We start from the raw sequence: 16,696 nt of genomic DNA, 5'->3' as shown, positions 1-16,696 counted from the left end.
GAATGATCTGACTTTCACATTTGTTAGATTAATGATCAATTTTTCAACTTTGTTGTAGATGCATCTTTACTCAGCAAAGTTACTGTTTTGTATGCAATGAATCCAGTGTCATAGTACTGTTAGTTTAACATTTGTGTACTTCCTCAGAGACCCTTGACCTGCCTTTGTGTTACAAAGTGTGTTAACTGTCCAACTAATTATATATACTGTAAGACAACAGTTACCCGTCTTTTAATAAAATATATTTGACAGCTTATTACAGTATGTAGCATATTGCACTGTTTAGTACAGTATGTTCTACTAAACAAGTATGTCCCACTGACTGCTTAAATACATATAGCTTGTACTGTAGGTACACAAGTTTGTGTTTTCAGTAGAACAACCTTTAAGCAGTCAGTGGAACATAAGTTCTTACTAAACTGTGAAATCAGCTATACTGTATTTTAGTAAGTGTTATGAGTAGAACAGCCTTAAACAGAGGATGCTGTGTCTCTTACTTCTATTTTATTGTTTGTTTTACCTAGAATGATTGTTCATTCTGAGTGTTCTATCAACTATGTGAAGCAGTCTCTGTTAGAGTTCCTAAATCATTTGTTCATTTTTTGTATTGCTTCTGTAGCTACAGTAATAGTAAAGGAGAAGCCATGTAAAAAGGTTTTATTACAATTTTAATTCAGTTTTTGATGTCACTTTTTGCCTAAAAAACAAAATAAGCATGCTTATTTGTCACATTTTATTGCTGTTGTATTATTGTTTTCCTATCTGAATAAACAAAGCACTTGTTTGTCTACTGTTACATTAATAGATCTGCTGTCAACAAAAATACAAATAGTGATTAAAAAAACACCCACCGCCAATTGTGCCTGCAAAAAACAATACAAATCTTTCCCAACTGAATGCCTAATGTTATTTTCAAGTGAGTGTGAAACTCAATTTACTTTGATAATGTAATATGGCAGCAGTGGAGCAAAATGAAATTGCTTAAATTAAATCTTGCTTTTTTGTGCTGAGTCAGTCCCAACGAATATCTGTAGCCAGCCTTCATTGTTTTGTGTAGATCACCAAAAAAAGAAGCAAAAATACATTAAAAAAGCAATTGCTTCATTGGAGTCCAAATAAAATTGTGGTCTGCAGCAGCTCTTGGGTTTAAAAGATGAAAGTGGTAATAGAAAGTGTAAAAGTAATAGCAAAGCTATTTTTCAATTTTGTTTTCAGCATGAGAAGTTAAAAAAAAAGAGATCTTGGTATGAGCATTGTACTGTTCAATCTTCGAACAGTTGAAGTCACTTAAACTGGAGCACACTCACAATCTGGACCTGTAGTTACTATGAAACAGGTGTCTTGAAAAATGTGCCTTCAAGGTGAAGCTTCCTTTGTTGTGTAAAGGGGACTCAAAATATCAATGTAACAGGGGCAATTGTTTACATACTTTTCTTGTACATATCTGCTTTGTTATTGAACTGCAATTTGTCATGTTTAAGAAAATAGTAAAAAATGCCATAAAATTAATGGAGACCATATTTATGCATTCGTAAACAACGTGAAGCTACAGAACCAAAGTCTGTGGCTTCAATTCACAATGTCACCAGTTTATTTTACAAAACACTGTTTTCTCAAAGAGGTGCCTCCTGTTTTGTATCCTGTGTCTACTTGGTGTAATTTTAAGCAAACATAAGTTCTGGTCAATGTTATCAATTTCCTTTTTAATTTTGAAAAAACTGAATTATTGATTTTTAGAGGCATTATTATTATTATTATTATTATTATTATTATTATTATTATTATTATTATTATTATTATTATTATTATTATTTTAATAGTTCAGGTGGGTGGCTGCGTCAGCATGCATAGGCTGCAAAGGAACAAGTAATAGGTTTATTCCATGCTGGGAAAAAAAGAAGAAAAAAAACGTTTCGGCCGTGCAGCCTTCTTCAGGTGTGAGGTGTGAGGTCACACCTGAAGAAGGCTCCACGGCCGAAATGTTGTGTTTTCTTTCTTCTTTTTTTTCAGCATGGAATAAACCTATTACTTGTTCATACTGTATGTTATGCTGTTACCCATTTTCAAATACGTTGTTTTCTTCTTTCATAATTTTTAAAGAAGTTAAGAAGATCGCCAAGAAGAGATTTTCCTATTTCAGAGACTTAGTCTTCAGATATGAAGGAGAATTTTAAATGTGATATCAAGTTTCTAATAATCCATATTAATTTAGACCTTTAGATTGATTCTGTAACTCAGCATCCAATACTGATATACTTGGATTGATCTCTATTGACCAATATTTACTAATAACATGTAGGACTTCCAAACATTACTAAGGATTAGCAAACCTTTAAAATGTGAGTATGCTGTAACCTTAAATAAAGAATCTCAAGTCTCAATTTTATTTAACAATATTTGAGATAAAATCAAGTTAACTGAAGTAGAATACCATAAATGTATGAGAATGCAAGAAGCAATAACACACTGATACATAAATACAGTATACAGTGTATGCACACATATACATACACATACATAAAGTTGTGAAGTACATAATGTACACACCCATACATAAATTTTTACACTCCATTTACCTTTCACAGGAATGTTTTTGTGAGCTTTGCTTCACTGAATCATAATTTTGTATGCCTTTTACATTTCATAATGGTGTTACATATTCACAATGCAGATAAAAGGTTCCTGCAGATGTTAGTGGCATTTGGCTCATTTAGTTGACATTTATGTGGCCTGAGACTACATCAATCATAGATGCCACATTAATTTTTCAGCAAATGCTGTTGCCATCCTTTGGGTACTGTGGGAAGGCTGCAACTGTGGAACAGAGTTTTGCGTGCAGTGAGTGTTTGATGTGATCGGTGTGTTAATAAAAGAAAAGCTGTGCTGTTAAGTCTCAGTGGTTGTTGCAATTTTTTAAAAATACTAAAATACAGAACACATAATGCTAAAAAGTACTGAGTACCTTCAGTGTTCATACAGTCAGTAAAAGTCATACATTGAAGTAGTAAAAACAATTTGTAAAATATGTGGCCAGTACCAGGATTTTAACTGCTGTCTTAATAGTCAATACCACTGAGTGTCCAGTCCAAACTGCTCAGACATACAGTATGCCATACTGTCTATGCCAGAAGGCCGGTGCCTTGCCAGTGTCTTCTGAGCACTCTTGACAAACCTGGGTGAATGTCATCACAGACATGTTACACAAGCACATATCTTCAAGAGGAAAATACATTTTATCAGTTATTCAGGCCAGTGTTGAGGTAGAACTTTCACTATATTTTTGCCATTTTTCAATCATTTTACTTTGTTTACTCTGCTTTGCAATGGTTGAAAGCTGCTTCAGCTGGATCAAAAATCATAACATGCTCTTCATTTGTATATTTATTTTCCAGCAACTGGTTGTCTGGACTTGTCACTCACTCAATAAAATGACTTTCACACAAGGCCTTTTAAACCCTTTAACCAGATTTATTAATCATGAGACCATTAAAAATACAAGACATGACTTCACAATTAATGTAAGCTGTAAAGTACAGCCCCGTGAATAAATTGCCTCAAACCGAAGGAACAGAATAACAAAAAAATGGAAATTAGCTCAACAGTGTCAAATGAAGATTTTTATACATGCATGTATTGCATAGTAAATTCAGAGGGAGTGGATTTCTCATTGATGTGAATGAGCGTTGTGTAGATCTTTTTCTTGCTGGAGGCTAATAGCTTCAATTATCATAAATCAGTGGATATCTGTGTAACTATGGCATAACCATAAATGCAGGGTGTCCAGATATTATATCTGTGAGAAATACAAGTATTCCTTTTCATGAAGGTTATTTTGTTGACTGACAAATTAAATTTAAGATGGCACATTTAAGCTGCACAGTCAGGCACTGACAGGTCTAGAATCTTCCCCCAACCACCTTTAAATCAAAGTAAGTTCATTTCTTATAAATTGAATCAGTTTCCAGCTCTGAAACAAATAATAGGCCTGCATGGGAAATGGGAGAGCAGTAACATTCTTGAAATGGAAAGAACTATCCCGAAACAGCTGCATTCAGCACAGCCATGACAGGTTTAATAAAGATACTGTGTAAATCATAATTTGGATTTGAATGGGGTGTTGAGTTGTTCTGATATTGTGTTTAAGTAAAAGTGGTTGCATGCTGTTTTGGATCTGAATTTTCATGTTAACACTAAAATACTAAAGAAGTATTCAATGCCACTTACCTCAGTATCTTATCTTCAGCACTGGGTGTAACAGTACATCCCCCCAGGTCTCCAGTACATGGACAATTAAACAAGGAGGTCAAGGGGCCATACATACTGTGTACACCCAACGCTTTCTAAAGCAGTTTTATCTTCCCAGATGTCCTTGAAAATCTAGACTTCTACCCTACAGTACTTGCCACACTACTGTCACTAATAACATGTCTGAAGCAAGCCGTTTTTTTGTATTTGTGTTGGTTTCACACCTTTTATGGTTATTGATTTTTTTTTACTGTTTAGAGCTCCTAGGTTCAGCTTAACATATTATTTCTGTTTCTGTCAGATTTATGGACAGCCCAAAGTCTTGGGCTACAACAAGAAACTTCTTTTGACAGTGTTCCATAACTCCTTTCCACCTGAGGCAAAGAAAACAGTTGTCAACATCAAACAGTTCTTGAAGAAGGCAGAGACTTGAATAAGTATCCATCACTTCAATAACTGGTGCTTGTGCCCCCAGGAGTATAAGCTATCTCTCTAATGACAAGAACATAGAATAGATTGCAATACTGGTACAGCAGGAGAACTCCAAACACTTTTGTCACATTATTAGCCAGCAGCCATATCACTCTGCAACTCACAACTGGCAACCCACTGAAGCTAAGCAGGTGTGAGCCTGGTCAGTACCTGGATGGGAGACCTCCTGGGAAAAACTAAGGTTGCTGCTGGAAGAGGTGTTAGTGGGGCCAGCAGGGGGCGCTTAGCCTGTGGTCCATGTAGGTCCTAATGCCCCAGTATAGTGACGGGGACACTATACTGTAAACAGGCGCCGTCCTTCGGATGAGATGTAAAATTGAGGTCCTTACTCTCTGTGGTCATTAAAAATCCCAGGGCATTTATTGAAAAGAGTAGGGGTGTTACCCCAATGTCCTGGGCAAATTTCCTATTGGCCCTTACCAATCATGGCCTCCTAATAATCCCCATGAATTGGCTACCTTACTCTGCTCTCCTTCCCACTGATAGGAGATGACTGATCCTTCATTGCTGATAGCTGATGTGTAGCAGCATTCTGGTGCACTATGGCTGCTGTCGCATCATCCAGGTGGATGCTGCACATTGGTGGTGGTGGAGGGGAGTCCCCATTACCTGTAAAGCGCTTTGAGTGGAGTGTCCAGAAAAGCACTATATAAGTATAAGCAATAATAATAATAAAAATTATTCCTTTATTTAATTAATATCCTGTAGAATAATTAGTGGACACCCAGGTTTACCTTGGAGGTCTTAAGTGTCATTGTATTATTTTTTTGCAAAGGACTTTGTGAAAGTCTTGAACTGTGTGTTTTGCTAGTTTTCAGCTTGAATTCCTTGAATTTCTTGAATTCCTGGTATGAAAATGTATAAATCCACTTGAGGTATTAGGAGTTGATGAGAATTCCTATCTTGTTCCTCTTTACTGACTAGAGGGTCTATTCAGGAGTTTACTATAAGAATGAATCTTTCAAGAATGCCCCTTACTTAATTTAATTTAGTTTAAATCTAGGACTGGTTAAATGCTTTAATCCATACAGTCTGCTGTATTTAATTTGTTTTCATGCCTGTCAGTTATCAACCAAAGTAGTGCAGGCAGGGAACTTGCTTAAAACTTTTGAAAACAATCCAAGAACAATACACTGTATTTGATACTACTGCATCATCACCATATTACATTTCACTGTGGATTATTTATGGTAGTACCTGTACTCTCATATAAAAGAAAGGGTTATTTTTTCTTATCCAGCAGGTTGGCTGTTGCAGCTAATTATTGCCATCAAATCAGTCTCTGCTGATTTATTTAGTCTTAATTGTTTTTGAAAGTGGCATCTTGTAGTTTCCATCAAAAAGCATTAGGGATGAATGTTGGCTGAATGGGATGAATTATGAATTAGGGATGAATCATTGTAATAAGCAGCTTCTAGTATGTATAAGCCTTCAGCTTTTCATACTGTAGGTTTAGGGAATTTTTTTCTTGGTTTACTACAAGTCCGAGTTACTATAGTCAGAGGACAGTCTGAATAAATCTGTGGTGTATACAACATAGCAGGTTGAAAATACAGAAGTTGCCAGTGTTTAACAGTTCCTGTCATTATCATCTCTCATTGCTCATTAAAAGACTGTAGAAGACTTTCTATACCAGACAGAGCTCTGTGCAATTGGGAGTATTATCTACACATTAAGTAGGTACAGTACTAACAGTGCCCATACCTATTAAAATTGGAAAATCAAAGCTTCAGTAAGGGAAGTCAGTTTATAAATATATAATGCTTATAAATGTTTTACATTAATCCTTGTTTTGATTGTAAAAGAAAACTTCTGTATATTAAGAAAGTGGGGAATCCACTACATACAGAAAATAATATTTTGTCTTTGAATAGAAAATGATTGTATGTATTAAAGGACTTTTGTGTTTATCTGTTTCTGTTAAATTGCTCAGAAAGTCATTAAGCAAAATGTATTTATTGTTAATATGTAATTCCCTTAAGATAACATTTCAGAAATATAATTGGAATTCACAAAAGAAGCAGTTTAAGGATACAGAAGGTGATTTCATTTATTTCCCAAACTGCATCTAAACAATTTCAATTCAATTTAATTAGATCTGCTTTCTGAGTTGCAATCCTTATTTCATGATTAATAATTAAACCAGCACAAAACTAACTCATTTACAGGCAATATCAGAATAATATAAACAACTGGCACTGGCAAATCATTATTTGCAAAGTATTGAATCATATTATCATGCACCAACTGCACAATGAAGCAACACCTAGATATTTTGTTTGTATTATGAATAAGTTTACCTGATTCTGTCATTGTCTTACTTGACATTAAGATATTTTTAATTTTCCTATGAAATATTTTAATTCTATGACTTTTAAGTTTAGGATTAATTTATCTTTGTAACTCAATTGACTTGTACTGGGGTCTGATTTTGTATAATTCAATTAACTAAAATATTGGAGGTGCTTCCAAGAATTTGAAACCCCAGATGTCAGTGAAACACTGATTTTGCATGAAACCAAAATGCCATAAACATATCCATCTTCGTGGTTTTCCATTCAAACAACTGGAAGTTAACCCAAGAAGGAATCACGAATCTGACAAAAAATCAGACTTACTTTTTTAATATAATACAGCCCCCTACCAAAAATCACAATGTTTTTTTTTTTGTTTTAGTTTTCTTAAAAGAGAATTGCCGTTTTTCCTCCTTTTTTGAAATTGCCAATTGTATCATTGGATTTCAGTTTTGCAGTAATGAACCCCATACGGACAAAGAGAGAATGAGGAAATTCATACAGACTATTCCTACTACCCCCCTCACCAGACATCGGAACATTCATCTTTTCTGCATCAAAAGCTCGGAATGACAAGCAGTGATGTGTGTCCCTCACTGAATTCCTGTAGGGCCTAGGAAGCTATAGAAACTGTTATTTCACTGAACACCAAGAAAGTGCTGACTAAACCTAAACCTACTCCCCAACAGCACTGAACCCATTGTATAATAATACTACTTGAAGAATCCTGATCCTAGCCTGCTAGTAACATGATCCAGGCTCCATGTCATGATGATGACTTTAGCCTACTCTTGTAGCATTGCAGCCTTTAACCAGTTAAGCCAACAATGGGACTTTTAAAAGCTCATCTTCTACTTCACTACAACACTTTTCACATTAAATTTCAGTCCACCTAGCACTGTGACAGATTTGTATTCTCAATAACACTAGTCATTTTCAAGCTCATAAATGTTTCAATTTAGTGTATGTATGTAGAGTGTGGCAGATGGCTGCCTTGCTTTCAACTTTTTGGACACGTTGTTGCTATTTTATTAAATTAAAATTGACTTGCAGGCTCAGGGAATGGTGCGAGGCTGTCTCTATTACACCTGGGCAAGAAAGTCGATGTAATCAACTTATTCAGGGTTTTCTGAGAAGAAATGACTGTACCTGTTCTGTATACAGACAAGCCTGTTGGAGTGTACTGTCAGTGAATTGACAGACGTAAAGCCACAAAGCCTCAATGCAAATCTAATTCATAAAGAACTGCAGTCTGTTGGTACAGAATTCTCCATGTCTCCATTAACAAGGAGAGTAATTTGCCTATGACTTTTAGACCTTTCCATGAATGTTAGCATCATTGGCTTTTCAAACTAAAGTCTATTTTTTGAAACAGTTGGTTCCAGAACAGTTAGGCTCATGACAGCCATGTCAAGGACTTAATTTAGTTGATCTGTCAACATTAGACAGAGATGTAGCTTTTGCTACAAATAGAACAGCATTTAGATGATTTTGCAAACTTCTAATGGCAATAAGCTCAACTCTAAGAGTGACTAAAAAAAAGGCATTTACATGTATAGGAAAATGAATTTAGTTATTTTTCTGATAATATATTTTTCTGCCGGTAGTGATTTATGTTTGAATCACTTGATTTTGGATCTTCTTAATACCTTAGACAAAAGGAAATGACTGCAAAGAGTTATGATAGCCCCAGGATACTACTTTGGTGAACTATGGTGAAGCTCTAGCTGTCAAAAGAGTAAAATGGAGCTTTATATCAAGTGAAAGTCTTAATAAATAGACCTGTCACTGAGCTAATATTTAAATAAGTCTCACAGAAATGCATAGGGGATTGTCTGGTCTTCACTGCCTGCCACCCTATTTGGTCATTTATTATTTCTCCCTGGTGCTGTACTCGTTCTCACAAGGTTTTCAGTCTGTGCTAGTCCCAGCTGAATGCCCAGGAGGTGTGGAGAGCGGAGAGACGAGCTTGCAAGCAGTATTAATTAGAAAATATCCTTAAACACCTCCTTGCCTGTGGTGAGCTCTCTGCACCAAGCTTTTCCATCTGAATTTTGCAGTGCTGTTGCTGACAGCTCAGTCTCTCCACTCTCAATGGTTCAGTTCAAAAGGGGAGGGGCCTGGAATGCTCACTAATCCCATTGTCTGGCAGCTGGTGTATGAAGCTTAACCCAAGAAGTGGCTCGTGGATGTTTTAACGAGGCTGAGTTTGTGGAGAAGAAGGACTTCCCGTGGCTATTAAGCTGAAACGTACAGTACCCCATGTGACTGCTTCTTGAGTGTTTGACAAGGGTCAGTATAGCAGGCTGTTTTTTTTTCCTTTCTTAGACTTTGAAGCAATGGGTGCTAGTGTAATGCTGATGAAGTATAAGAAAGCAATCATTCTGAAGACTGACTAATTTTGAAACGCTGAGCTGTACAGTTCTAAAAAACAGATTGTCATGCTGAAAATTCTGGTGCTGAGCACAGCATAGTGTTTACTTTAAAAGAAGCCTATAACAGCATGTACTGTAGGATGTTCTTTGAAATTAGCAAAAATGTGTGAGAGACAAAATGTTTGCTTTTTCTGTTTGATGATGTTTTGATAATGCTGACTTATATTACAAGAAAATTTAAGAAATATATCCATATTCTGGATATAATGTACTCTATCTCTATCTCTGTATATACAGTAGATGAAGTGAAATATTTATTTTGTTTTATGTGCTATGACTAGTTCTCCAGGTTGCTAATGATTTGTACAATTGAGAAATGAAACAAAACCCTAATTGCATGGGAAATCCATTCATCCTCTACTGGATCAAATGATCACAGTTATTCATTGTGATGCCTTTCAATCCCAGAAAGCTTAATTGCTTAACTCATAACCAAAAAGTGAAACTGCAAGGCATCAGTGCTCCTAATAAAGAGTAATGCTGCATACTGTATTAGAAAAATTTACTGAGATAAATTTCTATGAGTAACTTGCTTGCTTTTTTAAACATAAAAGCTACCATCTTATTCTAAGTGATTTGTTCTGTGCTGCTAACAAAGGCGAGAACAGAACTGCAGGCAAAACTTAAATTACATTGTGTGAAAATGCACTGAAGAACTTCATAATTGTTAGTTAAAAAAGATGTGTTAAATCACATTTATTTTGCCCTTGTAAAAAATGTTGGCATACCTCAATACTGTACAGTAATTACTGTCATTTAAGAAGGTATGGATACTTGATATTTTTTACACACAGTAGATGTTATTTCAGGAAGATAAATGTATTTCCCATCTTCAGTGAATATCTCTCAATCTTCACCACCCCACAGAGAATACAATGTGAAAAAACACTAAGAAAAAGTACTGTAATTATGACAGTAACCTGTTCATTACACTAAGGATATTATTAATCTAAATAATAGATAGTCTTTAAACACTGTCTGAAGCAATTATTAAATGCCATCAGGGCAGTTTAATTACTAGGCTTTAGCAAATTCTTAAACAGCATGGAGTTAGTTTGGGATCCTATATGCATAATAATCTCACTTGTGATACACACATTATTTGATTTTTCTCTTTTTAATTATTTTCTATTATTATTTTCATTAGAATAACAAGTTTGTATTTAGTGTATTTTTGAAGAAAGTCAAAATCCTACTCCTTAGAAACAGTTTGGACACAAATTCCATAGAAAATTAATAAATGATGAATAATTTACAACATTCATGAAAACATGCAATGTGGCTTATAATGGTTTTAAAATATTTTGGAATTTAAATGATGAATTTGAGCATCATAGAAACATACAGTAAATTTCACCACAGAAACAGGAAAGGCACTTGTTACCTCTTCTGCTTTGCTATTGAGACATTTATCAATGGTGGAGTATTTTGTAATTTATGGGTTGTCTTTGAACACTTTGAATGTTAATCTATGAGACCCCAGAGACACAGCAAGTCAATGTCTTATCAAAGAAGGTTAATGATTCCGTAGAAGATGGATGTTTCTCTGAAAGCTAGATCATCCCCACTGAGATCAAGAGTACAGAAGTAGAAATCACTAGTGCTATCCAATAACTACAGCATCAAGTAAAGATACTAAGAACATCACCTTAATTTACTACATTAATTTGAATTATTTAGCATAAATGTGTATGATTACATATCAGATTTATTAATAATATAATCTGGTGATTTTATTTTAATTAACTGCTTTCAACTATATTTTTGTGTTTTTTATCACAGCTTCATAATTTATGTTTTCTTTTTCTTCTTTTTTTTCTTATGCTATTTGAAGCAGAAAAATCCTATAAGCTCTCCTTTGCTTTGGTTGTCTGTTCCAAATATACATGGATAGTAAATAACATGTTCATTTTCATTGAAAATGCTTCACACCTTTAGCACCCTTTAGCACAAGAACATTAATTTAAAAATGTGCATGAGATTCTGTTGTTCATAACATGAAATGAAAAAGAAACATTTCTACTAATGTGGCACTAAGGTAGTGCTGATTTTCAGCTTTGCAGCCAAAATAATCTCTTGTCTTATGGGCCTCCTTAACCCTACTACAGTATCTGCATTTTGACCCCCAGATACAGTACATAAACTAATGAAAAGGAATGTAATGAGCCAATTCTATTAGTAGTCTTTATTAGTAGTCTTTAAACTTCTGATGTTAGACTCATTTGCATTTTGAGGAGAGGAGATACCACCTGTGGCAACATTTCTGCCTAGCTGCTCTCATTTATATACAGTACTGTCCTGTTTATATAAGAGACTCCTACATTATATGTGGTAGTGTGTCTAGGGATCTGATGATACCAATAACCCTGCAATTTTTTTTCTTCTTTAGTTTTCCTAACATATGGGAATTCACACCTCACTTCATTCTGCAGTAATATTGTTTTGAGACTTCTACTGTCACTTGTCAATTTCTTGTAAAGGGTTATTATGGTCAGTTCGATGCCTCCCTTTTCAGTTGCAATTCATCAGTTAAAAGGAGCCTCTTTCAGCTGTGTTTTCCCGCTGAATTAACATTTCAGTCTGCTTATTAATTTTTAATTCTATGAGCCTGTGTATCCTGTAAGGCCTCAGAATTACTGTGCCATGCCACTGCTCTGAGGGCGACTGTAAATTTATCAGGCTGTTGGGCCTGAAACCAGCATTTCACCTGTGCATTTCCTGAAGTGTGAGCACACATATACTGTACATAAGAGGAGTGTGGTCATTGACTAAATGGGGAAGAGAATTAGAAAAGCCATGAGTTGGAACACTGAAACTCCAGGCACGGATAACAGTACCTTTCAATTTCCTTACAAAGGCCTTGTCAAAACCTGTTTTTTAACCTCTTTCAGAGTTCCCAAAGAGATATAAACCAGTAAACTGACATGCCTTGTAGCATCAGTAGTTCCTCCCTCCCTGTCTCAATAAACTTGATGCAGACATTTCATTTTTGACACCAGCACATGAACTAGTATTCTTAACTACCTATTTCAAGGTGCGGCTTAGAAGGAGATCATTAGTTGAATCAGGAACAAGTAATAGGTTTATTCCATTCTGAAAAGAGAAGAAAGAAAACATAAAGTTTTTCAATGGTGAGGTCAACCTGAAGAAGGCTCCAAAGCCGAAATGTTGTGTTTTCTTTCTTCTCTTTTCAGCACGGAATAAACCTATTACTCGTTCCTTTGCAGCTTCCACATACTGACGCAGCTACCCAGCTGAACTAATTAGTTTCATCAGACTAATTACAAAGGCCAACCTAGAGGCCATGGTAACCTAGTTTCTTTGCAAAACAGAAAATAATCTAGGATACTCATGGGAGTGTCATCAACAGACACAGATTCATCTCTAACTGGGCTTTCTGTCTTGTTAGCCACACCCTTGTTGCTTCTATTTCACAGTCCAATACTCACATTCACAGCCTACAGTATGTTTCTTTTTGTGACCTATGCAGCCAGTAGGTTGTCCTGACTTTCATAAGGGCTTCCCATAACAAGGAGCAAAAATATATTATTTTTTTAAGGATGAGAAGGTAGGCAACTCTGCTGTTGGAGGGCATGCAGTTGGTGACCAGTCAGCAGTAAGCAAGTTTTTTTTTATTATCAATGTATCATTGAAAGCAAATCTCAAGCAGCTTTACATTAGCAACATCCTAGCAGCATACTGGTGGTCGCTGACCAAAAAAAACCCAAACATATGTGGATTTGTTGTTATGAATCCTACATAAAATAAACAACTCATTTATATTATGAAATGTTTGTGAGGGAAAAAATCTACTTTCCTAATAAAGAGACATGATGGATCAGCTTTTAATGAAGAGAAAGGGAAGAGGATAGATACACAGGTGAGAGAAATTAGAATCTAATCTGCTCTTGTAGTAGTGTTGGCCTTGGCAAAGAATGGCCTTTATAAAGAAATAGGAGACACACACCAAGCACTTTTGCATTTAAAGGTCAGATGATAATCTCACAGTTGCTGAATTTATATATTTTTCTATAAAACTGAAAATAACACTAAAGGAAAGATCAATATACTTTATAATCTAAAAGAAAGATCAATATACTGTACTGTATAAACTGTGTACACATGGCTGTTGTGGAACAGCGGTTTTGGCAGAAGGCTTTTGCTTGAACAGTATTCTTACAGCGTAGAAATGTTTTAGTGTTTATTAACTCCACCTGTCCCTCATTTTGCTGTGTCTGACACAACACACATGAAAAGTCTGACAAGTCTTTGTATGCAGCATGTTCCATCCTGAGACTAAGTGTTGCATTGTAAAACCTTGTGGACTTTAGACTCCTGTTGAAGTTCTCTGTTTTGAAAGTCTTGGATGGAATATAGTGTACTATATATAGAGTTGTGTTTTTTGAATACCACTTTATAGTGATTATACTGTAAATCACAAATCACCCAGTTCAGACAATCTAAAAAATTAACATATTTCATCATGATATAACTTCAATAAGTTCCTAAAGAAGACTTTCAAATGCCAGATAGCAGATGTGCTGTAAACAAACCTTCAGCCAGTCTGAATTTGTTTATCTAAGATATCTTAAGCTTAATGCTGAGTTCAAACCTTTGACATGATCTAAACCATATACAGTATATCTGATGAACTGAAACTCAGTGGAACTACTGTACTAATTATCTGACTTGAAAGAAAGACAAAAAATAATGTAATAAAATAATAGCACCTACTTGAGATTATAAAATTTTTTAAAATAATTATAACATGTGTACATGTGCTTGTACAATGACAAATTATTCTTGTAGTCATGGAGTTAAACTATTATTTTATTTAGAAAGGTCTAATTTGTTTTAAAATTGTCTGTTTAATGATAATGAGGCTAGTTAAACACAAGAATGACTATAGTATATGCACTTCGAAGGTATAATCCAATGCAGATAAAATAAAATATATTATTAAAATATTTACATATATATTTACATCTATATAAATATTTACATCTCTCTAGAAACATGTTATTTTTTATGGGGAGATGGGACATTGTAATGTCAAAGAGAACAAGAGATATAATAAAAATGGTCAATACTGTATGTATATTTTAGAATTCCCTTGACTGTTGATCATCCTTGATTTACAGTATATTATGCATAAAAAATACATATTTTTTGCTGACATGGTTATTCTCCAACAAAATCATTAAAGACTACAAATTCCTCTGAGATACAGCATAAAGCTGGAGTACATTACACTATCCTCTTGAATAATTTATCCAGATAGCCAATTACTAATTAACCTGTTCATCTCTGTATTATTTTAAGATGAATCCATAAAGATCTTCAGATCAACAATGATACACACAATAAAAGCAATTCATTAGTCCTGTTCTGTTCTGTGCAACACAGCTACAAAATTACTAAATGACTATAACAAGGTTTAGACAATATTTATTTTAAAATTATCACTTCTAGCTTTGTAAATTCTGAAAGTAAGTTTTTTCACATATCTCCCTATAAAATCAACTCTTGCATGCAGGATTGTTTGCTGTTTTATGGGGCAATGAAATAGCATCTGATTAAGTATATTGCTTGTTTTTTTATTTCTTAACTTGTAAAATACGGTGGTAAGCATGTGCCTTAGAAAGCATGAGAAACACTGGCTATAATGTGTAGATTATTCTCTATTGTGTTTTGGGTATTAATGGCTGAATAATGAAGAGAATGAACTCTTCTTTGAGTTGTGTGCTCAGTGGTCCTGCTTCCTGACTGTTGAGTAACTTCCTGTCACTTTTCTGCCAAACTGGGATACAATGTGACGTGTTTCTTTTTAAGCACCATTTGGCTTGTGAGCAATTATCATCTGAAATCCTCAGAGATGTCTGCTTCAGATTACGAATTAGTTTTATTTTTAAACTTGTATTGTCAAAGCCTTAAAACAACATACATTTTTGTTGCCAAGACTCTCTGAGGTGTATGCCTTAAGAAAGTCCCAAAATATAGACCACATATAGTTTATTTACTGGCAAATTTCACCTTTGCATTCTCTTACTACTGTAGAATACCATATTTGCACATGTGAGTACAAATATGGACATCAATGTAAATCCATCAGTGAGGATGTCATATACATTTTCTCCTTTCTTTAATTCTGCTGAGTCCTAACCAGCCATCAGTGGTGCAAGTCCCGGGCTTCTATTGGTCTATATTTTGCACATTCCAGTACATCACAGACTTTAAATGTATTTTAATCTGAATTTTGGAGCTGTGGAATATTTTGACATTTTATCTCCACCCAAATATTCTTTTGAGAAATTAATATATTGTTTCTCTAAGTACATAAAGTTTATTTTATCTTTCAGACACTTTTAAATCATTTGCAATATAGCTTTATTATAAGAATTATTTTAAAGTATTTCTTCTAGAAGCTGTAATGTAACTTTGGTCTGTACAACTACAGAGATACAACTTAAGGGATTGTTGTAAAAGTTACCAGCTTTCAGTTCAAGTTACGAGTCTACTGTTACTCACACAGTGCTTCCATGTGCTACAAATATACAAAAAGAGAACATCAGTTTTCCAAAATGTAGAAAACATGTTTTTGTCAATTAAGAAATATCTATAGAAGGAATTATCAACCTGTTGAATGGAGACCATACTGACATTTGTGTATGTTGACATATGTATTATGATTGCACAAAATTAATTATGACTATTGGCATACTTTGCATTTAGAAAAAAAGTACTTTAAACTGTTAGATTTTAGATAAAGTTTGTGACTCTTGGAAGAGTAAACACTTCTAACTTCAAAGCTGAGAAGATGTTTGCTGAGGGGGTGGGGTGAGTCCAGAGGAGTTGGGACTTGAAGCTTGGGCCAGCCGAGAGCCCCTACTTCATGATCATCCAAATCTAATCTGACTGTCAACGAAAGCTGTGCCGGAGTACAAAGAATTCACGTGCCTCTGATTATACCAGCAGCTTGGGTATATTGCTAGAAAATCACTTACAAGTTGGGGGTTATGAATAATTATTTTACTTATTGACTAAGCCGCTCGGTCAAATCCTGATTTTCACCAGTTTCGCAACCCACCATTTGTAACAACATCCATTATAGGAGAATTGAAAAAATGTTTGAACATTCATCTAAGCAACACTTATTAAATCATAACAACGATGTGTTTTGGAGAAAAGAATACACTTTCTCTTCAGTACAAGAACATCCTTCCCATTTTG

The 16,696-nt window shown here is 34.8% G+C and overlaps 1 protein-coding gene across 4 annotated transcripts in view; it reads left to right on the top strand.

The window, feature by feature from the left end:
* Window positions 1-16,696, top strand: part of arhgap24 (Rho GTPase activating protein 24) — a 132,798-nt gene that overhangs the window by 98,092 nt on the left and 18,010 nt on the right. The window contains exon 1 of one of the 4 annotated variants that reach the window (XM_015340180.2): window positions 9,179-9,323. The exons of the other annotated variants lie outside the window; for them this stretch is intronic. The gene's annotated coding sequence lies outside the window, so the exon portion shown is untranslated. Of the gene's footprint in view, window positions 1-9,178; window positions 9,324-16,696 lie in introns of those variants that run through there. 4 annotated transcript variants of the gene reach the window in all.

This window comes from Lepisosteus oculatus, chromosome 3, assembly GCF_040954835.1.
Source record: "Lepisosteus oculatus isolate fLepOcu1 chromosome 3, fLepOcu1.hap2, whole genome shotgun sequence".
Classification (NCBI taxonomy): Eukaryota; Metazoa; Chordata; class Actinopteri; order Semionotiformes; family Lepisosteidae; genus Lepisosteus; species Lepisosteus oculatus.
The sequence above is the reverse complement of the archived record's forward strand: the minus strand, read 5'-3'. Positions and strand labels throughout refer to the sequence as shown.